This window comes from Protopterus annectens, chromosome 2.part1 (assembly GCF_019279795.1).
Source record: "Protopterus annectens isolate FY-2018-M chromosome 2.part1, PAN1.0, whole genome shotgun sequence".
NCBI lineage: Eukaryota > Metazoa > Chordata > Ceratodontiformes > Protopteridae > Protopterus > Protopterus annectens.
The window spans coordinates 788,636,440-788,663,633 of NC_056729.1; positions in this window are offsets into that span (position 1 = coordinate 788,636,440).

Genomic DNA, 27,194 nt, shown 5'->3' on the forward strand with positions numbered 1-27,194 from the left:
TGTTGTAAGATAAACTATGAGGAAAAGGAAGAAAAAAAGGAGAGAGTAATCTGTGTAGCGTGAGTTGGCAGGGCTGGGATGGACATGGGGGGCACCATGCAGCCTTTCACCTAGGGTGTCAGTTTAGGCTAAACTAAGATCAGCCCTGTGTGCCACAGTAGTAATGGCATATATTAGTTCAGAAAAACAGTGGTAGCCCAAACTGTGTGATTATCTCAGAGTGAAGGCACTGTATTCAGTGTGTATAACATAATACTCAATGCATAAAACAGGGACTTTGGTTATGATTCTAACATTTCTATAGGCATACATCTCAACCTCTGAGCACAAGAAATATGAACAAACCCAAAAATAATGGGGGAGGCAAAGACCCAAAAGCAGGACAGAGTTTATATATTGCTCTCATAATCTTAGAAAATTGCTGGAGTAACAGGTTTTGCATTAGCATGCCTTTTCTGAGTGACATGTAGTCTGAAACTCAAACGTATGTCATTATTTAGTGATTCTGTCCTCAACGATTTGCTAAAAACACAAATTTTATGATGAAGAGACCAGAAATATGAGGCAAAACTCTGGAAATTCTGGGAAGATCTGGCTATATGAGGTATGTCTACAGGTAGCTCTAAAATATAACCTTTATTTGGCTGTTCTCACAGAAAGGCAGTATAAAATAACAGTAATCCCAATGAAAACATGACCTGCACAGTAAACACTGGAAAACCTCATGTACCATGACAAAATAGTGCTCACAATGCAGCTCTACCTAGTAAGGCAATCCACTGAGAAAATGCTACAGGTACAGTAATACACTTCTGAGATATAGCCACAGTGGTACCTCATATAATGTGGCAGAAAATATTCTCTGCTACTTAAGTAAAGAATTGCAGGGGGAAAAAACAAAATATTCTGCTCAAAAGTAATTACTTCTAGCTTTCAACCCTCAGTTCCTTTTTTTGTTTTGGTAATTCAACAACAAATGACAAGGTGGCCACCTCTCACATAATAACTCATCCTAATTTTACTTTCTCTTTGACATTTAATTAAAAAAAATATAAAAATATAGAAGAGGGAAGGATCCAAAGTGGATTGTTACTTAACTGCAGCCCTGTGGCTGAGACTTACAAAGACAAAATAAAATTAGTTTAACAGAGAATGGCTGTTTATTGCTTTTACTAGAGCTGCACGACAACTACAGTAAGTCCATTGATGGTGGTACTGATGCTTTGCATTAATAGTTATAAGTAAAAGCTTTTTACTGCATGTATGATTTGAGGTAAGCAGTGCTGAATTACTGCAATGATTTTTGGGCTTGTGCACACCGGTGCATTTATTATATTACAGATGTTTAACAGAAATTGAATAGCTAGTGATGTTTACCACACTTGGAGCATGGTTGTCACCTTTGATGACTCATTTGCACCCTTTTTATTTTTGTTTAGTTGTTTGTTAACTGGGTAAGTCTTGGACGCAAAAATCCCTTTTCCAGGTGAACTTGGACCTCTGTTTGTTTAAATGATTTGCTTAGAGTCACACAGTAGGCATTGAGGGAATCAAGCCATAAACAGCAAGCATCAGATCATTAATATCACATATTCAGAATCCTTTGTGCTTAATTTTAGTGATGTTTAGAGTTCTGCTAGGCATAATGTTTCCCCTCTCAAATCGCTTTTGTTTAGGCTGGCAGCACTGGTGTGCTTCACATCCTTAATGATCACAGAATTTTTGGGGTAAAATTTCATGTCCTTTGCTTCCTTTATTCTGACTATGTGAGAAGAATGTCCCCTGACATCATTAACAGGTACTGCAGATGTTCAGATTTTGCACCAAGTTGTTGGGAACATTTTGTACACAGTTACACATATTCTGGAGAATGGCTGGTACAAACAGACTGCAGGAAATACAGGGCCTTTGTATTTTCATTGCTACTTCAGTCAGAGTCTTGGTAGTACCTATACCAGTTAAAAGCCATTTCTGTCGGGTATCATCATTCTGGTCACAGGTTACATTTGTAAGGAAAAGCATAATAAAATATTTGCAACGCATTTTCCCATCCTGACATTGAATGGCAGAATTTGTTTCCAATGTTAATGAGACATTATCACATAGAGACAGCTGGATACTCCTCAGACAGAAACACAAAGAAATTAACAGTGTTGTGCCTTGGGGTCATACCTCTCGAAGTGTAAGTGCATGAAATCTAGACAAAGCTAAAAAATAACGGGGGGGACAAAGGCCCAAAAAATACGGACAATGTTTAAATATTGCTCTTAAAAATTCAGAAAGTTAATATACTAAAAAGTTTTCAATTAGCATGCATTTTCTGAAGGATATGAAGTCTGAGACTAAAATGTCTGTGTCAGAAAAATATGTATTAGTGTATGTATTAGTAATATGCTTAGTGCATTTAAGGTTTGAAAAGGGTTAACACATTTATTCTATTTCACACTGCATAAAATCTGTACAAATTGCAGAAGCTTTCTAACCTTGTATTGTCATGAAATATGCGCAGCTATAATCTTTGCTTATGCTTTGGAAATTTACAGGGAAGCAGATAATTTCTGCTTGTGTCAGAAAAATAATGAATAGATGTATCACTTGTATTAATGTTATGAGACTTTGACAAGGAGTTCTGATTGTGCTGTGAGAAAATACACAGCTGCAGAAGCTATAGATAATCAGAACAAAGACTGCTTGAAAATATGAACTGCAATCAGCATTTGCTTGTACCTAAGCTAGAAAAGTACCTTGAAATGTAACACATGTATTAGAACTACACAATAGAAGCTTGTAATGGGCTAGAACCCACCAAGGCCAGGTTGTTTTTCTCAAAATGTTTTTCATAAATCCAGTCATGTCAGCAGAAAATCTGAGTAACATCTGCTGTAGAACAATACTGAAAGTTGTGTTTAATTACGTCAACCATAGAAGGCAATGTCTTGTAGAACAGTATAAGAATAGCATACTTCCTGTTAGTAGTTAGGCAAAATCCTGTATTTGCATGTTTTTGTCTCCTTGCAGCAAGTTATTAAATGTGCCTTATCTGAATCTTACGTGTATTGGTCTTTGAAGTTTTTTCCTTTGACAGATTGGTCCTTCGGACCGGAAACCCTCATTTTGCCTCGGATCAGACAGGCCAGGTGGCTTGAAACCGTACGGGTAAGAAACCATATCGGTTCTTCTTATTTAAAAAGACCTCCGACTGAATTGTTGTACAAAAGAGGCCAGCCACTTTCTGATCTGCGACTGAAGGACGGGTTTTTCATGAACCAGGTGATCAATCAGGAAGGCTCAGGTAAGGTGAATCTACCTTTTTTCTGTTTTAGATCAGGGACTAGATTTGTATTGTTTTTGTCAGGACTGTATTTTTACAAGTCAGGGACAGAAAAGATTACTGTCTTGTCATAGTTCAGGGAAACAGAGTAGGTAGGCAGTCATTCTGAAGAGACTATAACAAAATCCATGGTACCACGTTAAAAATAAGGAGTTATGTAATGATTAAAAAGGGTAGAACAAAATGGGTAATAATTGCACAAAAAGACCCCAAAATCCACTGTTAACCGAAGATGCAAAATACATGCAGTTACAGCGTGCTGATAATATTAAATACTACTCAAAGTGGTTAATAAGTATGAATTTGATGGTAAATTAGAAAAATCCTCGCTTATCAGACTTGTCAAACAGCTTAAAACCGATTCCAAAGGTCGGGTAAAAAAGCAGCGCCAATTAGGAATTCCTCAGGCACACAGGTGGATTGAGAAAGTAAACCGTAGGGAACAAAAGAACAATAATTCAAAAGAAATGTTTTTAGATAAGGAGGACAATAACTTAGTAATAGCATCGGCACCTCCGCCCCCCTTACCAGAATATGAAGCAAGTAAACAAGTTAGTCCACCCCCGCGATATCCTGCTGCCACTGTAAATAGAGACACTACAAAAGCAAAACCGTTTATTAGAGATCCCATCGAGACTAGGTCTCGAACATGGGCAGGTAACTCAAAAGGGGACATTGAATTATATCAAATGGGTAGGAATTCACGATCTATGAGTGAAGAAGAAATATGCCCACTTATAGAAGTACCTAATCCTCAGGCAGGGCAAGAAGGTCACGACCCAACTATTCTAGTGTATAGACCCTGGACTCCGGAAGGCATCCGGAAAGCCACTGAGGGAATTCCCCATCCAAAAGATAATTTTAGAAAGTTCTTAGAAGATTTACAAGGAATGAGGCTAAGTTATAATTTAAACGGAGAAGAGGTAGAAAAAGTAGTCAGACAAATTGTGGGACCAGATTGGCACATGATTAGTGGCAACTGGAATCCCCGTGACACTGCACACAGACCCCTCCCACATAGCAGCGCAGAACTAGACAACAGAGTAAAAGGTCTTGCAGACCACATCTCTGAGAAATGGAAGCCTAGGGCAGACTGGACTTGCATTAATCAATGCATCCAACAAGAAGGTGAAACTATTGACAGATATTATGCCAGACTGTTAGAATGTTTTAATAACCATTGTGGAATGCAGGTTTCTGAAGATCAGACACAAGATTCCCCATATGAGCAGCAGTTAAAGAATGCATTTTTGAAAGGTAGCATTGCACCCATAAGCAGTTTTATTACAAAGCACATGGTAGATCATTGTACAAGCAGGTTACAGTCATTACTTGAATATGCTAGGCATGCCGAAAGGCATTTTAATAGCAAAAAGAAAAAGAAAGCCCAAGTATTTTCTGTAGAAGATGGAGCAGAAGTGTATATAGTACAGTCTGGGAAAAAGGGCAAGAGAAATGCCCAGGGAAACAAACAATCTGATCAGTGATCAGAGGACTTTGAAGGGCGAAAGAAAAGGGGTGAATGTTTTAAATGTGATCAAAAGGGACACTTGGCAAGGGATTGCAAGAAAAACAAGAAGGTAACCACGGAAGACAAGGAGGGTGAGGACTGACTATATGATTGTCAAGAATCACTAGAAGGGGATAGCAGTGAAAGGACAAATGAGAATGTGATAGAAGGAGTAGAGGATGTGACAGAAGAAATAGAGGAAGTGCAGGAAGTTACGGATAGTGAAGAAAATGAAATATTGGATTTAGCTTTATTGAGCTTAGAGCTCTATATAGCAGACACAAAAACAGAAGTTACACTAGTGGTAGAAGGGAGGGAAGTCAAATTCTTGTGTGACTCAAGGGCATCACGGACCCTGATACATACCTCCAAACTGCCAGAGAATTCAGAGTCACCTGATTACATACTAGTGAAAGCAGCTAATGGACAGCTGTATCGGGAGCCCCTCTCCTATAATATTGCAATAACTGATCCTGTTTCAGGACTGACCCAGAAAAGCAAAATTGTTGTTTCCGCAAAATGCCCAGTAAACCTCATGGGCAGAGACCTTATGCAGCTATTTGGTATAGCAGTAGTTCCGACTATGCAGGGTATGGAAGCACAGCGACAAATTGATACCTTTGCAGGGCAATTGGAGGGTGAAATGTTCTATTGGTACAGCCAGGACTTGGTTACGACTGGTCCAGGGGCAGTGACCAAAGAGTTGATGAACATAGCCATCAGCAAGTTCCCCTCCCTTGACATTGATAAACAACATTTGTTGCACTGTACACTGTATTATTGTAACACACCAGGACCTGATAAGGAATATGAGCAAGAATTGTTTAGAAATCGTGCAAACAGATTGATATTATGTAATCTGTACTGGGACATGGAAGGGAACAGTGTAGCCAGCTGTTCATTGCCCCAGGAGTTCTTTGCACTCTATAAATCTAATCGATTACTACATGTTAGCTTAACTAAGGACAAAAATGTAAAATGGGTAGACTTAGGAGAAAAAGTCACGAGATGGGAAAAGCAGACAGAGTTAGAACTGTCAAAACAGGGAATACAAATGCAGAAGTTGAATTGGATAACTCAGACCCACCCAGCCGTGCACTTGCAGTCTAGCAAGGACAGCTGATTAACACTCCTATTAAAGGAGGGAGAGAATGCCTTACAGAATATACCAGAAACTCTTTGGTCAACAGGAAAGTCAGATGTAGGACTTATTCGTACAGTGGGACCAGTTACTATCATGCCAAAGTCAGCATTTAGACCACAGAAAAGACAGTATCCCTTAAGAAAAGATGCAGAGGTAGGAATCAAACCTATTATAGCAGCTTTACTTAAGGAAGGGGTGCTGGTGGAATCTCCTGATTCACCATGTAACACACCCTTATTTCCTGTTAAGAAAGCAAATGGAGAATGGCGTATGGTCCAAGATTTACAAGCTGTAAATGACGCAGTAATACCAAGGGCACCTACAGTGCCAGACCCACACACCCTGTTGAATGATTTAAAACCTCAACAGAAATATTTTTCTGTGGTAGATATCAGCAATGCGTTCTTTTCAATACCGATACACCCTGACAGCCAGTATTGGTTTGCATTCACATTTCAGGGGAAAAGGTATACATATACGTGACTACCACAGGGATATTGTGAAAGTCCGACAATATTCTCACAAGAAATGGCAAGCAACTTGGCGGGATATACCCCACCAAGAGGTAGTCAGATTTTACTTTATGTTGATGATATCCTGCTGGCGGCCCCCACCCAGCAAGATTGCAAAGAAGATACCATAGCGCTATTACAATTTTTAGCCACTGAAGGACATAAAGTAAACAAAAATAAACTGCAGCTTTGGAAAAAACAAGTTAAATACCTAGGATATGTAATATAAAAAGAGGGTAGGACATTAGATGAGGACAGAAAAGTAGCAATTTTGCAAACACCAAAACCCACTACCAAGAAGGAAATGATGTCCTTCCTGGGTACGACTAATTTTTACCGGAGCTGGATTCCAAACTATGCCTTGGAATCTGCACCGCTGACTAACCTGATATATAAAAAGCCTATGGCAGCACAGGATTTGTTACAATGGACACCAGAAGCAGAATCTGCTTTCTGCAAACTGAAACAGTTAATAGCGTCCTCATTAGTTTTAGGATTACCAAACTATCATAAACGTTTTTTCCAAACTGTAGATTGTAAGCAAGGTTATATGACATCAGTGTTAACACAGCAGCATGGGGACAAGCAACGCCCTATTGCTTATTATTTATCACAACTAGACCCAGTGGCACGGTCTTTACCCCACTGTGTACAAGCAGTAGTTGCAGCTGCAATGGCAATACAGGCTTCGGCCTCAGTAGTTTTGTTCCACCCTCTCACATTGAGAGTGCCTCATGCAGTCGTGATTATTTTACTGCAAGAGAAGGTAGCATATCTTTCCCCTGCTAGGCATCTTTCCTGTATGACCATATTGTTGAGCCAACCTCATATGACAATTGAACGATGCATGACTTTGAACCCTTCTACCCTGCTCCCAACCCCTGCAGATGGCACACCACACAGCTGCCTGCAGGTGATTGAGCAAAAGACACTGCCTAGAAAAGATCTCATGGATATCCCCTTGGATGATGCCGAGGTGACATACTACGTGGATGGCTCGTGCAAAAGGGGTCCTGCAGGACAGAACCTAGTAGGATATGCAGTAGTTTTTGATACTGAGATTATAGAAGCGAAACCTTTACCACACAATTTATCTGCACAGGCAGCAGAATTGATTGCCTTGACACGGGCATGTACCTTAGCAAAGGGTAAATGTGTGAACATTTTTACTGACAGCCATTGCACTTTTTCTACTGTACATGTTTTTGCGCAACAGTGGAAAAATCGAGGAATGATAACATCTACTGGCAAACCAATCAATCATGCACAGTTTATTTTAGTTCTTTTAGAATCTATTCAGTTACCTCAGAAAGTAGCTATTTGTAAATGCACAGCTCATACCAAGCAACAGGATAGGATTTCAAAAGGTAATGCAAGAGCTGATACAGCTGCAAAACAGGCAGCTTCAGAAGTATTTCTTTTGAATGAGGAATTACAACCCTCTGAGATTTTAGACTTAGAAATGTTAAAGACAATGCAGACACTTACTACGCAGGCTGAAAAACAAAGATGGGTAAGACGAGTAGCAATTCTCGAAAAGGGGCTGTACATCTCTAAAGAAGGAAAACCGATATTACCATCTAATTTGTTTAGATATGCAGCTTTGTTGAGCCATGGGCAATGCCATGTCTCAACAGGGGGGTTGGTACAGCTGGTGAACCGAGTGTTCACGACATATGGATTCTTAAACTACTCTAAACAATTTTGTTTAATGTGCCACGTTTGTAACAAACATCATGCACAAGGGGCGTTAAAGCCCAAGCAAGGGAGTTTCCCTACACCACCGTATCCATTTCATACTATCTGTATGGATTTCATAGAATTGAACAAATGTGAAAATAAGAAGTATTGTCTTGTCATTATAGATATGTTTTCCAGATGGGTGGAAGCCTTTCTGACTAAAAATCCAGATGCGGCTACCGTAGCAAAAATCCTCGTTAAAGAAATCATCCCTAGAATAGGCATTCCGGAAAGGATCTACAGTGACAACAGTACACACTTTGTAAACCAAACCATACAGCAGTTAAGTAAACATTTTGGTATTTATTTAAAAAATCATTGTGCATATCATCCACAATCTGCAGGGTTAGTTGAGAGGCATAATGGGATTTTAAAGAGTAAGCTAAGAAAGTTAATAGCAGAAACAAAGAGAAATTGGGTGTACTGTCTGCCCCTGGCACTGTTGAGCATGAGAACTGTACCGAATGCAAAAGGATTGACTCCTTTTGAAAAACTATTTGGAAGGGCTTATTATATACCTCAGTGGAAACCTCTCATGCCCGCAGACCAGGAAGCCGACTGTACACTAGCAGAGTATATGAGAAATTTGTTGAATTCTAAACATCTGTTGCAGTCAAATTCTGTTTCAGACAAAGAACAAACCAGACCATCAGAAGTGGCAGTGGCTCCAGGAACCTGGATCTGGGTGAAGACAATAAAAATGAAGAATTGGACGTCACCAAAGTGGGAAGGTCCATATCAAGTGCTTCTGTCGACACCCACTGCAGTCAAGATCGCAGAGCATGCCTCGTGGATCCACCTGACACACTGCAAACCAGTTAAGAACTTTGAAATGGACAAAAATCTTGTCACATGTCAAGAGCAAAAATGATAGAATCCAGAAAAAACAGGAATGCAGAACAACCATTTCCTCAGAAGTATTGCATAATCATCCTGTTAACTGTACTAGTGACAATAATCTTTTTGTTGTGGCCATTCCTTTTTCCAGCCACACAAACTGAACTGAATAAATGTGAAGCGTTACTCATAAACTGGCACCCAAACTTCAACACTTACCAGGCAATTAAATATGTGTATGCTGAGACTTTCAGTGTTTCGAATTGCTGGATTTGCACAGCTTTGCCGACAGCATACGGGGGGTTATTAATGACTACAGTCCCCCTAGGGGTCAACGAGACCTGGGAAAACTTGATTTATGATACCTCAACCATTACATCACAAGATAAAATAGCATTGCACTTGTCTATTCCACAAAAGGGAACTGTGTGTTTTTATAAACATGATACTGTTCAGGTGGGTTGGAGCAATTGCAATGTAACTGTTCCTTATAAATGTTACACTAAAACTAACAATGCAGGTTCTTATTGTAATACAAACTATGATTCATTTCTTGAATTGATGCGCAACACAATTGATGAAGTAAAGCATAATGCTGTTCTCTATAAACAGCTGTCTATAATTGATAGAAAAATATTTAATGCAGGGCGAGTGTATATTCATAGCAAAGTTACTACTAAAGTAGAGAACTGTTATTTTGTATGTTGCAGAAAGGCATAAAAGTGGTTACCTGAGAATTGGTCCGGCAGTTGTTTTTTGGGCTACCTGGTTCCGGCCATACGACACACTGCAGTTTTACCTCGAGGAAAAATTCGGAATGTCTGAGAAGTCGTCAAGAAACCTGTAAATTCAGTGGGGCAAATCAATGCGTGTTGGAAAAAACATCATTCTATAGGCAATGGACTGACACACATGGACTTGAGTGATAGTGTTATATCATGGGCTAGGCATATTACCAGCATATGGAGCAGTGAAATCAATCTGGGAGTTGAGACAACTGTCTAAACTTCTCGAAGTAATGAGTAATGCAACTTTTTCTGCTCTCGAATTGGTGACTGATGAACTGAATGCCATGAGAACTGTAGTGCTTCAAAACTGCATGGCTCTCGACTTCACCCTAGCAGCAAGAGGCGGTACTTGCACTTCAATCCAGGAGGAGTGCTGTTCATATATTTTTGACCATAAACACAAGATAGACAATCACCTTGAGGTAATTCAGCAAGTGTCGGCCATGACCAAACCAGGACCAAACCCACTGACGGACTTTTTCCAGAAATGGTTTGGGGGGTGGGGTACTATCCTAATGAACATCCTGATTGCCATTTGTGTAGGAATGATCCTACTGGGAGTATGTGTTTGCTGTGGCATCCCCTCCATGAAAAGACTGATTAAAGACTTTATAGACATGTCAGTTTCTGAAACCTTATATCAAAGTACTGAGTTTGAAGAACTGTTAAAAGATTGAAAATGCTTTCATAAGTTTAAATTGAATGACTCTCTTAACTCCAAATATTAAGTGGGAAGAGGTTAGGAGAAGAAAAAACTGTTTATGCTTATTTTGAAAGTAGAATAAAAGTATTAAAAGGGGGGAAATGTCAGAAAAATATGTATTAGTGTATGTATTAGTAATATGCTTAGTGCATTTAAGGCTTGAAAAGGGTTAACACATTTATTCTATTTCACACTGCATAAAATCTGTACAAATTGCAGAAGCTTTCTAACCTTGTATTGTCATGAAATATACGCAGCTATAGTCTTTACTTATGCTTCGGAAATTTACAGGGAAGCAGATAATTTCTGCTTGTGTCAGAAAAATAATGAATAGATGTATCACTTGTATTAATGTTATGAGACTTAGACAAGGAGTTCCGCTTGTGCTGTGAGAAAATACACAGCTGCAGAAGCTATAGATAATCAGAACAAAAACTGCTTGAAAATATGAACTGCAATCAGCATTTGCTTGTGCCTAAGCTAGAAAAGTACCTTGAAATGTAACACATGTATTAGAACTACACAATAGAAGCTTGTAACAGGCTAGAGCCCACCAAGGCCAGGTTGTTTTTCTCAAAATGTTTTTCATAAATCCAGTCATGTCAGCAGAAAATCTGAGTAACATCTGCTGTAGAACAATACTGAAAGTTGTGTTTGATTACGTCAACCACAGAAGGCAATGTCTTGTAGAACAGTATAAGAATAGCATACTTCCTGTTAGTAGTTAGGCAAAATCCTGTATTTGCATGTTTTTGTCTCCTTGCAGCAAGTTATTAAATGTGCCTTATCTGAACCTTACGTGTATTGATCTTTGAAGTTTTTTCCTTTGACAGTCTGTTATTATTTAGAGACATGAACCCTTGATGGTTTGCCAGAAAACCACAAAGTTTATGACTGACAGACTGAAACCAAGAGGCAAAAATCTGGACAGATGGGAAGTATTCTTGGGCTTATACCTTCTCTGGATGAATTAGAGTTAATGTGCTAAATGTGAGATAAAGACAAGCAGAAGTAGATGATGGCAAAGTCTTCTCTTTAGTCTGAATTTGTGTCTCTTTATACTTACCTTTAGCCTTCCCTTTCCATCATTACCAATTGCTACATAGTTGTTAGTTACATAGTGTCAATTAGATTTGTTAGTGATGTTTGTCATATTGTTTGTATAAATGTGCTATACATAACCTTAACAAAATGCTTTATAAAAAATCATGTGAGAGTGCTGTGTGTGTGTGTGTGTGTGTTTGTGTGTGTGTGTGTGTGTGTGTGTGTGTGTGTGTGTGTGTGTGTGTGTGTGTGTGTGTGTGTGTGTGTGTGTGTGTGTGTGTGTGTGTGTGTGTATGTGTGTGTGAAAATACCCTAAATCTCTTTATATAACATACATAGTCCTACATTGTGGCTACTTCTTTAATGATGATCTCTTACTTCTCGCAGAACCATGTAACACCCCTTTACTCTTTCAGTGCAGCATCTGGCACTGTAATGTTCTGTGTTATTATTGCCATAATAGAATCTGCGGGTTCTCAGCTGGCCACTTCAAATTGATAAACTGACACTTTTTACTGCTACTCCAGAACAACAGTAATGCAGTTAAATTTTTGTAGCAAACATTTTCAGAATACCTGCTCCTCCTGTTTTTCATTTAAGGTGAGGAGAACTGAACACCAACATTAAACTTCAAAAACTAAGTAGTTATGGTTTATATTGTACTAGCCTTTCCCTTTTAACTAGGCAACCCAAACAGCAAAAAAATATAAACAACACTTGTAGTCTCTCTCCAAGGCTAGGTACTTTATCTCCTCCTCCTCTAGAACTAGACTTGTAACAGACTGTTGTCCAAACTGTTTTTTTTTTCTATAATCTGTGATATATAATGCAGCAAAAATTAGTGAATTGTCTGTAACTCACCATTTTGAATTATTTAAATCCCTCCATTTTAAGCATAAACTCAGCTGCCGTCCATCATGTTAGGCATTCAGATTCCTTCACCCTAAATTACCCCTTCCACTTCATCTCCTTTTAGAATTATACATTGCCTCCAGGCCTCTATAATTCACAGAGCATTATCTTGTATGATTAGCTAGGAATGCCAGATCCTGTGATGACTCACTATTTAAAACTGATGCTGGCCAGCCATGCATTAGGCCTGCTTTCAGCATTAAAAGCATCAGTAAACTACCTACCATCAAAAAGTACTTCTTTGTTACTTCTCCATTATTTAACTGAATGAATGAACTGTAAGAGTAATGCAAGTCCAGTAAAATAAAAGTAAGAAAGGAAAGATGATTACCTAAGACACAGTAAATGTGGCTATTTTTTAATAGAATTTCTAGGTATAAAACATTGATATCAAAACAGTCTGTAGTGTCAACTGATATGTTATATAAATGTATTCATTTTGCTAAGAAAAAAACTGTTATGTATATATTCTTATACAAGTAGAATGTCCACTAATATGATATGTAAGTAGTCTAGAAATAGTAAATGCTCATCTGCTAATATGGTTTGTAAATAGAAAGTTAAAGGAGAACTCCATAGAAAGTTAAAGGAGAACTCCACCCAAATGTCAACTTCTTCTTTCCAAAAAGTGAATTTCATTCACTGTAATCCAATACTAAACACGTCACATAGAGAAAAAGCATCATATAATAATTAATCCATTTGTTTTATATCTGAACTTATTTCTGTTTGCCTTTCTTTCCTGCATTTGTGTTATCATCTGTTACATCATGAAGACTACTAAGAGTGGCAGAATAATTAGGTTAGGTAATTTATCAAACTACAGAGCCATTAAAAAACAATGGCTCTTAAACAATGACATTTAAACGTATCTCATCAGTAATGGATTGCCAGCATCACACTTCAGATTATTAGAGTCTGAGCAAAAGTGAGGCTTTCAGTCTTAGTTTTCAGATGCAAATGAACAAGAAAACACGATGGGACAAATTCATGAATGCCTGCACTTTGTGTTAAGCACATGTGAGCAACACACACCAGTGAACTCACTAACTGGGATTCGTTAAACATCTCTGTATGTTGTGCCCACCTTCAAAACAAAGGTGAGCAGCAGAATTGCTAATGAAGGCATAAGTAAGTGAAATACATGTTAATTAAGCAATTCAACATAGTGGAGCAATTCAGGAACATACAAAATGCACGAAAATATGCCTTGTTCACTTTTGCCTTCAGTTCTAATATGCTAGTATACAGCCATGAGCAGACTTAGAAAAAATGCTAGGGGTTGCTGCTACTGCTATAATTAACCTGTATGTGCAACTGGTTTTAATACCAGGTGCTGCTGCTGCCAGATCTCATCCTAGAAAGAGAAGGGTCTTTAGACTCTGTTTGACTTATCATGGAATTCTTGATTCAGAAAATGTAGAGTGCTACAGGGTGGACAGAGATACATTAGAGGAAAAATGCAGCCTCTGCCACCCTCACCTGAGGGGTCAGGGAAATTTCTGCTGGTTCTTAGCTGACCACTTCAGACTGTAAAGCTAAGCACATACAAACAGGGACCATCCCACTGGAAACCAAGGTTTGTATAGCATTATGTATACTAAATACAGGCACCTTTCAAAGACCCGCAGGGGATATATTAGGGTTGTCACAAGCCACAGCCTCCAGAGCATTACATCAATTTCTAAATGCAATGCTACAACATGTAAAGGATCATATCTGGTTTATACATACCTGAGAGAATAGAGCTATAATTGTGCAAAATGTCTATGCCATAGCGCACTTCCCTGAGATTCTGGGGGCCATAGACTCCAAACATACATTGAAATAAAAGCCCCACTAGGGTAACAAGGAAGCAGGCACATGAACAGGAAAGCATACCACTCTATCAACTGTCAAGTAGTATATAATGCCCATGGGATCATCTAAAATGTGTGTGTAGGTAGCCCTGGCAGTTTTCACAACTCACATATATGGCACATCTGTCACTATATGTAGGGTTTACTAGGGATGACTTTCCAGAAGGGCATCTAGTAAAATATGACTCTGCACTGTACCCTTGTCTCATGACACCCATGAGAAACCCACACAATTCCACTGAGCAAGAATACAATGATGCCCATGCTCAAACTAGTAATATTAGTCAGCATGTATTTGGCATGCTGAAATCAAGGCTGTGGTGTCTAGACACTTCTGGTGGTTTCCTGCAGGATGAACCAGCTATCTCAGCCAAATTAAACACAGTTTGTGTTATGTTGCATAATATAATTGTCAGGAAACAGTTGCAACAAGGACAAGGACAGCAGTTTCCCAACACCACAGGCAGGGCCAGCAGACACAGATATAGAGTCTGAGGAAGAACCAGCAACTGTGGTTGACCCTGGCAGACCTCGGAGTGCATAGTATACTTTGGCCCTGGTTAAGAGGCAAAGGATAGCACACACACTCAATACTTAAGTGAAAGCCTAAGAAGCTAAGCACATACAAACTGTTACACTTATGCTTACAAATTATCAACCTTCACTAACCCATGTAATGATTGTATTTTTTCAGCATCAGGCAATATCAACTCCAGAAGACACAAATTGTAGCATCAGCATTAACCAATATAAGTGATGAACTTGTAAAGAAGAGATGGAAATGATTACCCTCATATGCAAGTATTGTATGTCAGTAAGATAAAACATGTTTCAACTGTACAGGAATGTCATCAGTAAATCATGAGTGAGTTATGCAACAAATATGAATCTGTCCAGTACTGTGCATCATGCATTAAAATTGTGATTTGCCAGAAACACACTGCAAATTATATATGATACAAAGATGCAATATATAAATATGCCTCCAACGCAAAAAAGAAATTTATGAAAGACCTGGTAAGGCTGAAAAATATGTTACCTCTTAATAGCAGCATTAACAATGAATCCAAGTGTAGAGAATAGAAATGTTACCATTTAGGGTAAACTTTGTTGATGTCAGGCATTTACAACAGGCTTAACACAACTGTTGGTTTAAGAAGCAACTTTCATATTGCTAGTAGTTATATACAAATGTTGTCACATGTTCACATACTCAAATAAATATTGCTATAAAAATACGTAACATTGGCTGAGGATACTTCACATGAAAACTGCTATACCTTTTATAACCACACAAATGGACATATTTCATGCAATGTTATCTGAAATATAGGCCATCACAAGTATTTAAATAATTTATTAGTAAAGCAATATCACATACCTTGACGTGATCTCTGTGAAAGCCCCAAAAAGTAATGCAGTTTCAGCATCACACAGCACCTCAAGCTGGTGAATTCAACCAGTTTCCCCTTCTATTATACAACTACCTTATCACAAGATTGTGCTTATATAGTACAGAATAATCCTCTGGACACTGTGAATATGTAAATCAGTATAAACTCATTATCATTCATAAATCACACTCTGTATGAAATGCTGGTCAGGTAAACATGGTGTGAGGACCTACACAATGCCATTTTTTTTGGAAATGTGACTCAGCAGTAGTGCAGGAATAATTGAACGTTTGACAATCCTACCACTCTGATGTACACTTACAAAGGGTGTGTCAGGGAGAATAAATAAAAAAAAAAAGAAATATAAGGATACTTTGACTTACTTAGAGGAGAAAACATTACAATAAATTTCAAAATATGTACTTAAAAGGTAAACATGTCATATCTAAACACAAAGAATAATGCTATCACTTTACAAATGTATCAATAAATATAGTTACTGGTCAAAAAAATAAAGAGAAGAACATACTCTTGTCTTTCACATATTTCTCATCACTTTGACATTAGTTGTTAAGTTAACTGTTGCAAAGATCAAAAGCATGCAGATATCAAATGCAAAATGACAAAGGACAACTTGATAACATGGATATATTGATCCATAACTGTGAAGTGTGGGTTTATGAGGTAGAGAAATTGGAGCACATATACCCAATATGTGCTCCAATTTCTCTACCTCATAAACCCCTCTCTCTATGTGTGGTATGTACTGTTAATCTTCCCACTGTTTCATGTTAATGCCATGGTTTCAAGGTTCAAATCTAGAGATGGTGATGCTGTTAGAAACTAAGGATCCTCAATGTCCATCACCCAGACACATTTCTTCTTTTCCTTTTTTTTTTTTTTTTTTGGCTTCATCCTTTGTACAAAGCTTGGCAGCATTCGCTATAAGTAAATGATGGCTCACTTCCTAAGGCAAATTGGAATGCCATTAGTAGCCCACATAAGACTGGCACCAGTACACTTCTGTCAGTACTCTAGACAGTACTGAGTGAACAAAATATACCTCTCAGTTCCCTTTCTTTATCACTCAAGTTGTTATCGCATTAAGTTTGAAGAAACAGCAGAGATAATGCTGGGTTCAAAAGCAGACTGACAGCTTTAGTGAGGCATTCAGAATTAGTAGTTTTACATTGTTTTATTATGTATTGAATAGCCTAACTCTGTCTAATGAATGCTAAATATATTAGCTATATCGAGTTAGTGTTAAGCATAACATTGATCACATTTAAGTGTAATAACACTTTCATATGTATAATGCAAAAAACAAAATACTTAGTTATTGGCAAAAAGACAGACATTATGTAACTTTCTCTGTGGGTCATAGGTTCATAGGTTCATAGGTGTTTACTAGGCTAATGAATGCAAGGGCCTTTTTAAGCCTAGCCATGCATCCCAAATCTCTGACAAGTTCTGATACCCTTAATAAATGTAAGCATGGGCCTGGGAGATGAACCATTTACAGGTTACCTGTGTCCATTAGAGACACAGGTGCCAAACCCCGGATGAGTTTCCATTTTTGTTAGAAAAATATGTATTTGAACATGTATAAAGTGCTAGTTTAAAAGCAAATAGTATATAATGCATTTTATTCTATTTACAATATGGCAATAAGAATGATTTTACATGTAGTTGCTTGAAGCTTTGGAGCTGCAGTGTATTTGAACTCTGACCCTGGCAGTAGCCAGCTCAGCAAGCTTATGTTTTCACTAATGATTATCTGCTGGGTCAGGAAAACTGAATGTATAAAGCATTGAATATTTTATTCCTTCCTCTGAGATAATTGACCTTGTGAATGTATCAGAGATAAGACACAGCTGCTAAAGTAAAAGTTGTTGCGAGAGTGAACCGACCATTGTATTCAAGCTAGCCTGAGACCTTGGAAGAGTAACATTTACAGAAAGACATTATAATGAACCAGGTGCTTTGCAAGGCTGTATTATTCCCATGGGAAAACTTTTAAAATGTATAACATCAGCTTTTTCTTATGAATAGAATATTGTAGACTATAGTGATGTAGGTGCCCTGTGACTAACCACGTCAGTAAGGTGGGCACAGCCTAAATGTAAGACTATATAAAATTGTGTATTTCCTGCATCATGTCAGACAAAACTCTGTACTTGTATGGTTTTTTGCCTCCTGGTGTACACTAGTAAACTTTTGCATCTGAGCCTCCTGTGTTGTTATCATTTGTTTTATTTAACAGCTTGGTCCTTGAGGGATTTCCCTTGGTAAGCTGCAGGTCAGAGTGTATCGGTGGTGAATACTGCAGGAGAAGTTACCAAAACGGTTCTTCTTGAAGCACAAAGACCTCCGACTGAATTGTCGTCTTGAGAGGCTGGCCACTTTCTGATCTGCGGTCTCGAACTGGTGACCCAGGAGGCTCAGGTAGGAAAATATTTGCCTTTTTTCTGTTTTAGATCAGGGACTAGGTTACAGTAAATGTCATTGTCAGAGATTTGTTATACAGATCAGGGACAAAAGGAAATTACTGTATATTTTGTCAGAGATCAGGGAAACAGAATAAGGTAGACAGTTATTCTAAATAACCTGTGTAAGGAACTGAAATACCACGTGGTAAAAAGGGTTACGTAACATTTTTTTTAGAATGGAAAATCAGTGCACTAAAAAATCGCGAGATCCGCCCCTAACTGATGACGCAAAATATATGCAATTACAACGGACTGATAATGTAAGGTATTATACAAAATGGGTTAATAAATACGGATTTGATGGTAAATTAAACAAGATTTCATTAGTTAAACTTTTAAAACAGCTTAAATCTGACGCAGAAGGTCAGGCAAAAAAACAACAGCAATTAGGCATTCCTCAAGCACACAGGTGGATTGAGGAAGTAAACCGAAGGGAACAAAAAACTAAAAATGCAAAAACATTATTTTTAGACAAAGAGGATAATAATACAGTAATAGCGACGGCCCCTCCCCCTCCACCCCCTCCAATGCCTTTTTCAGGATATGAAGCAGGAGGACAAGCTGGTCCACCTCCATGTTATCCTGAAGTTACAAGAGTACTAAAACCATTTGTTAGAAATCCTATTGAAACTAGGTCCCGGACACGTAAAACACTAGGGGACACAGACTTATATCAAATAGGAAAAAATACACTAGAAGAAAATGAGGAAGAAATCTGTCCACTGATCGAGGTACCAAATCCTCAGGCAGGACAGGAAGGGCAGGACCCAACTCTCCTAGTATATAAACCATGGACACCGGAAGATATTCGGAAAGCTACAGAGGGAATCCCTCATCCAAAAGTTAATTACACAAAGTTTTTACAAGATTTACAAGGTATAAGACTAAGTTACTACTTGAATGGGGAAGAAGTAGAAAAGGTAGTTAGACAGATTGTGGGTCCAGACTGGCACATGATTTGTGGCACCTGGAATCCTCGTAATGCAGAGCTTAAACCACTCCCACATAGTGACGCAGAATTAGACAACAGAGTCAAAGGTCTTACAGACCGAATTTCTGAAAAATGGAAACCTAGAGCAGATTGGACTTGCATTAATCAATGCATACAGCAAGAAAATGAAACTGTAGATGGGTACTATGGTAGATTATTGGAATGTTTCAATAACCATAGTGGTATGGCTATTCCTGAAAATCAGACACATGATACCTCATATGAACAGCAACTGAAAAATGCATTTTTGAAAGGTTGCATTGCACCTATCAGTAGCTTTATTACAAAGCATATGATAGATCATCGAACAAGTAGGCTACAAGCCTTACTTGAATATGCCAGACATGCTGAAAGACACTTTAATAGTAAAAAAAAAAAGAAGACACAGGTCTTCACAGCTGAAGACGGAGCAGAGGTCTTTGTAGTACAGTCAGGTAAAAAGGGTAAGAAAAATACCCAGGGAAATAGACAATCTGACAAAAGGTCAAAAGATTTTAAAGAGAGAAAAAAAAAAGGTAAGTGCTTTAAGTGCGGGAAGAAAGGACATTTAGCAAGGGATTGCAGGCTAAATAAAAAGGTGACTACAGAAAATAAAGATGATGAGGACTGACTATATGATAGTGATGAAAATCAAAAATCATCAGGGAAGAAAAACAAACAAAGGGCAAACGTAAATGTAGTGGAAGGAATAGAGGAAGTGCAAACAGATGTAGAGGATGAAGAAAGTGAAATTTTAGATTTGGCATTACTGAGCTTGGATCTCTATTTGGCAGACACAAAACCGGAAGTTACACTTCTGGTGGAAGGAAGGGAAGTGAAATTCTTGTGTGACTCAGGAGCATCACGAACTTTGATACACCCTTCAAAGTTACCAGAATATTCTGAATCACCTGACTATATATTAGTGAAAGCAGCAAATGGACAGCTATATAGGGAGCCACTCTCCCATAATATAGCAATAACTGACCCTGTTTCAGGCATGACTCAGAAAAGTAAAATTGTAGTTTCTGCAAAATGTCCAGTAAACTTACTGGGAAGAGATCTTATGCAGATATTTGGCATAGCGGTAGTCCCCACTATGCAGGGTATGGAAGCACAAAGACAAATGGATACTTTTGTGGTGCGACCGGAGGGTGAGACCTTTTACTGGTACAGCCAGGACCTAGTTACGACTGGTCCAGGGGCAGTAACCAGAGAACTGATGAATGTAGCCATCAGTAAAGCCCCCTCCCTTGACACTGACCAACAGCATTTGTTACATTGTACTCTATACTACTGTAGCATGCCAGGACCTGATAAAGAGTATGAGCAAGAGTTGTTCAAAAATCCTGCTAACAGATTAGTATTACGAACCTTGTATTGGGATACTGAGGAAAACAGTGTGGTAAGCTGTTCACTACCTCAGGAATTCATGACACTGTACAAATCTAATAGACTACCACATGTCAGCTTGACAAAAAATAAGGATGTGAAATGGGCAGACTTAGGAGAAAAAGTAACAAGATGGAAAAAACAAACTGATTTAAAATTATCAGAACAGGGAATACAAAAACAGAAACTGAATTGGCTAACACAGACACATCCAGCTGTACACTTACAAACTAGTAAAGACAGCTGATTAGCATTCTTATTAAAAAAAGAAAAAAAAGCCTTGTGTGATATACCAAACATTCTTTGGTCAAATCAGATGTAGGACTTATTCAAACAGCAGGACCAGTAACTATTACACCAAAATCAGCATTTAGACCACAAAAGAGACAATACCCCTTGAGGAAAGATGCAGAGCAAGGAATCAAGCCTATAATAGCAGCATTACTCAAGAAAGGAGTACTGGTAGAATCTCTTGATTCACCATGTAACACCCCTCTATTTCCTGTTAAAAAAGCAAACGGGGAATGGCGGATGGTACAGGATTTACAAGCAGTAAACAATGCAATAATACCCAGAGCATCTACGGTGCCAGACCCACACACCTTGCTGAATGATTTAAAACCACAACAAAAATATTTTACTGTGGTAGATATAAGCAACGCTTTCTTTTCAATACCTATACATCCCGATAGCCAGTATTGGTTTGCATTTACATTTCAGGGTAAAAGATATACCTATACTCGGCTACCGCAGGGATATTGTAAAAGTCCAACGATATTTTCACAAGAAATGGCAAGCAACCTGGCAGGGTTTACTCCACCAGGAGGTAGTCAGATTCTACTTTATGTAGATGACATCTTGCTAGCAGCCCCTACCCAGCATCAATGCAGGGAAGATACGATAGCATTATTAAAATTTTTAGCAGCACAAGGACACAAAGTAAACAAAAGTAAGTTACAACTTTGGAGAAAACAGGTTAGATACCTAGGATATGTAATATCCAATGAAGGTAGAATATTAGACGAAAACAGAAAAACAGCGATTTTACAGGCACCCAAACCAGCAACCAAGAAGGAAATGATGTCCTTCTTGGGAGCGACTAATTTTGTCGAAGCTGGATATCAAACTATGCTTTAGAATCTGCTCCACTGGCTGATTTAATATATAAAACACCAATGGCAGCACAAGATGTATTACAATGGACACCTGAAGCAGAAGAAGCTTTCTGCAGACTAAAACAATTGATAGCTTCATCACTAGTTTTAGGACTTCCAAATTACCACAAAAGATTTTTTCAGACCGTAGATTGTAAGCAGGGATACATGACGTCAGTTTTGACGCAACAGCATGGAGATAAGCAACGCCCCATAGCTTACTATTCATCACAGTTAGATCCAGTGGCACGATCATTGCCTCACTGTGTGCAAGCAGTAGTCGCAGCTGCAATGGCAGTACAGGCTTCGGCCTCAGTAGTGTTGTTCCACCCTCTCACATTGAGAGTGCCTCATGCAGTCGCGATAATTTTACTGCAAGAGAAAATAGCATATCTATCTCCTGCTAGACATCTTTCATGTATGACCATACTGCTGAGCCAACCTCATATGGTAATTGAGCGTTGTACAACATTAAATCCATCAACGTTACTTCCAACTCCTGTGGATGGCACACCACACAGTTGCCTGCAGGAAATTGAGCAAATAACTTTACCCAGACAAGACCTTACTGATATGCCCTTGGATGATGCCGAGGTGACATTTTATGTGGACGGTTCATGCAGAAAGGGTCCTACAGGGAAAAATCTAGTAGGGTATGCAGTAGTCACAGATACAGAGATTTTAAAAGCCCAACCCTTACAGCATAACCTGTCTGCTCAAGCAGCAGAACTGATAGCCTTAACACGGGCTTGTACTCTAGCGAAAGATAAATGTGTGAACATATATACTGACAGTCAGTATGCTTTCTCTACAGTGCATGTTTTGCACAACAATGGAAAAATAGGGAATGATAACATCTACTGGCAAACCGATTAATCATGCACAACTTATTTTGAACTTGTTAGATTCCATTCAGTTACCTACTAAGGTAGCTATTTGTAAATGTTTAGCTCATACAAAACAACAGGATGCAATTTCAAAAGGAAATGCAAAAGCTGATGCAGCTGCAAAGCAAGCAGCCTCAGACTCAGAAATTTTACTTTTAACCGAGAAATTACAACCCTCTGAGATTTTAGATTTAAAAATGTTAAAAACGATGCAGACATTAACTACAAAAGCTGAGAAACAAAAATGGGAGAAACGAGGTGCAATCCTCGAAAATGGACTGTATATCTCCAAAGAGAAAAAACCAATATTGCCGTCTAATTTATTTAGATATGCAGCTTTGTTGAGCCATGGGCAGTGTCATGTCTCAACAGGGGGGATGGTACAGTTAGTAAATCGAATATTCCAAACATATGGGTTTACAAACTACACACAAAAATTTTGTGCAGCATGCCATGTCTGTAATAAACATCATGCACAAGGAGCATTCAAACCCAAGCAAGGGAGTTTTCCTATACCACCATATCCGTTCCATACTATCTGTATGGATTTCATAGAACTGAACAAATGTGAAGGGAAAAAATACTGTTTAGTAATTATAGACATGTTTTCCAAATGGGTAGAAGCTTTTCCAACTAAAAATCCGGATGCAGCAACAGTGGCAAAGGCCCTAATAAAAGAAATAATTCCTAGATTTGGCATACCGGAAAGAATCTATAGTGACAATGGGACACATTTTGTGAATCAGACGATTCACCAACTTGGGAGATACTTTGGGATCTCCTTGAAAAATCATTGTGCCTACCACCCACAGTCTGCAGGACTGGTGGAAAGGTACAATGGAATTTTAAAAAACAAATTGAGAAAATTGGTAAAAGATACACAGAAGAATTGGATTTGCTGTTTGCCTTTGGCACTGCTGAGCATGAGAACAGTTCCAAATGTAAAGGGTTTGACCCCCTTTGAAGTGATATTTGGAAGGGCATATTATGTGCCACAGTGGAAAGCTCTCATGCCTGCAGAATTAGAGGCTGACAGCTCATTAGCTAGTTACGTAAAAAGAATGTTAACTAATAAAACTGTTTTGCAGTTGAACTCTTTTTCAGATAAAAGACAGACCAGACCGTTGAAAGCAGTGCTGACCCCAGGGTCCTGGGTTTGGTTAAAGGTCACGAAGAGGAAAAATTGGGCGAGTCCAAAGTGGGAAGGACCATACCAGGTACTGTTGGCGACGCCTACTGCAGTCAAAGTTGCTGAAAGGTCATCCTGGATCCACCTGACGCACTGTAAACCGGTAAAAAATGTTCAGCTTGATAAACATTTTGTGACTGACACACAACAAAGGCAGGATGGCCAAGAGCGAAATGAGTAAAAACACAGATCAACCCCGAAGATATTGTTTAATCATCTTGCTAACTATGCATTTATTGACTATGATTGTGATGACTTTCCTTTTGTTGTGGTTCTTCCTACATATAACCACACAAGTGAAAGTAGAGAAACGTGATGAACTGTCTATAGACTGGCATCCAAACTTTAACACATACCTAGCTATGAAGCGTGTATATGTAGAGACTATGAACATTTCAAATTGCTGGGTTTGTACTGCCATACCAACAGCATATGGAGGACTGTTGATGTCCGCTGTCCCCTTGGGGATAAATAAGACTTGGGAAAATTTACTTTTTGATACAGGTTCTGTAAAATCACAGGACAAAATTGCATTGTATTTGCCTATTACACAGAGGGGAATTGTATGTTTTTTCAAAAATGACACACTCCAAGTGGGTTGGAGTAACTGTAACATAACTGTATCTTATAAATGCTATATTAAGACTAAAGATAAAAGCACTATTTGTAGCACAAATTATGATTCATATTTGAGCTTAATGAAAACAACATTAAGTGAAGTGCAGAGAAATCCTGTCTTGCATAAACAATTGTCTGTTATAGACAAGAAAATGTTTCATTCAGAGCTAACCCGCATCAGTACCAAAGTAGAAAACTGTTATTTTATTTGTGGGAAAAAAGCATACAAATGGCTACCTGAGAATTGGTCCGGCAGTTGTTTTTTGGGTTATCTGGTTCCAGCTATAAGGCATACTGCAGAATTACCTCTAGGTAAGATACGAAATGTAAGAGATGTAGCCCAAAAACCTGAAGATTCTATCAGAAAACCTGTAAATCCAATGGGAAAAATCGAAGCTGGTTAGAAGAACCATCATTCCGTAAAAGATAAAGAAAAATTGACTCATATGGACTTGAGTGACAGTGTTATATCCTGGGCTGGGATATTTCCAGCATATGGAGCAGTCAAATCGATCTGGGAGTTGAGAAAACTGTCGAAGCTTCTCGAAGTAATGAGTAACGCAACTTTTTCTGCTCTCGAACTAGTGACTGACGAACTGAATGCAATGAGAACTGTTGTGCTACAAAATCGAATGGCTCTTGATTAATGATCACCTAGAGGTAATACAGCAGGTATCGGCCATGACTGAACCAGGCCCAAACCCACTGACAAACTTTTTCCAGAGTCTGTTTGGTGGGTGGGGTTCTATCCTAATGAATATTTTGATTGCTATTTGTGTTGGTCTGCTCCTATTAGGAGCATGTGTCTGTTGCGGGATCCCCTGTATGAAAAGATTAGTCAAAGATTTTGTTGATATATCTGTAACTGAAACTTTGTACCAAGACATTGAATTAAAACTATTGATTCCAGATGAAACTTGTTCCAAAATATAAACTAAATGACTTGCCTAGTTAAAAGTCCTTAAAGGAAAAGGCTAGGAGACGATATAACATTGTTTATGTTTCTGAATAGAATAAAAAGTATTAAGAGGAGGGAAATGTTAGAAAAATATGTATTTGAACATGTATAAAGTGCTAGTTTAAAAGCAAATAGTATATAATGAATTTTATTCTATTTACAATATGGCAATAAGAATGATTTTACATGTAGTTGCTTGAAGCTTTGGAGCTGCAGTGTATTTGAACTCTGACCCTGGCAGTAGCCAGCTCAGCAAGCTTATGTTTTCACTAATGATTATCTGCTGGGTCAGGAAAACTGAATGTATAAAGCATTGAATATTCTTATTCCTTCCTCTGAGATAATTGACCTTGTGAATGTATCAGAGATAAGACACAGCTGCTAAAGTAAAAGTTGTTGCGAGAGTGAACCGACCATTGTATTCAAGCTAGCCTGAGACCTTGGAAGAGTAACATTTACAGAAAGACATTATAATGAACCAGGTGCTTTGCAAGGCTGTATTATTCCCATGGGAAAACTTTTAAAATGTATAACATCAGCTTTTTCTTATGAATAGAATATTGTAGACTATAGTGATGTAGGTGCCCTGTGACTAACCACGTCAGTAAGGTGGGCACAGCCTAAATGTAAGACTATATAAAATTGTGTATTTCCTGCATCATGTCAGACAAAACTCTGTACTTGTATGTTTTTTTGCCTCCTGGTGTACACTAGTAAACTTTTGCATCTGAGCCTCCTGTGTTGTTATCATTTGTTTTTATTTAACAATTTTCCCATCCAATTGTCCAAGTTGCACTTGAATGGGTTAGGGAAGAACTCTGCTTCACATGGATGGGGAGCCTGTTCCATAGACGGGGTAGTCTTTGGGATACATAGCTATATTTCCAGCAGGTCCTATTTATATCACAGGGAATGTTTAAGTTTTTAGAATGGGTAATTCTGGTGATTTTTGTTTTGTATATGCAGGATGCCCATTGGAGTAGGGTCTGACAATGCCCTGTATGCCAGACATAGATCTCCTCTCAAAAGCCTGTAGGAGACAGACTACAGGGATAGGGCCTTGAGGCAGTCTGCCTAGGATATTTTACTTACACCCTGTATTATTTTAGTGAGGAACCTCTATGAACATTCCAATTGTTGGATATGCCTGGTTAGATATATACCAAAGGGGGAATTGTACTCAATGATAGGTCTGCTGAATGCCAAATACAGTGGAATGATGATTTCCTTGAACTTAGATGCCATACCTTTGCTTATAAGTTTTGCAACATAGAATGATTTTCTCACTACTGTTGACACATGATGGTCAAAGGCTAGATTACTATGTGTGTCCCTAAGTCCCTGACTACTGGGTCAACTCTAAGGGGTGTGTTGTCAATATGATAGTTACCAGGGATGGATGACTTCCCAAAGGATACTATTATGGATTTGCATAACAGTATCCAGTAACATGCATGTGGCAGCAAAAGTAAGGCAGAGTTTGTTTCTAGCTTTTAATAATTTCAAGGCGCTAGTCACAGTGACCGAAATGTTTGTTGGAAACAGAACTATCCTTAGTGGTAATAACTAAATTTAATATACTTGATGTAAAATATGACATTTCCTAAAATGTGAGAAAAGAAGATCAATCAGAACATGATGAATCTGGAAATGTTTATTATATATTGTGGATTAATTGGCCGTATCACCCAAGTAGTAATCATGACAGTAATACATTTACTTTAAAAATGTGTCTTTATTACTTGTATATGATGTGTCAAAAA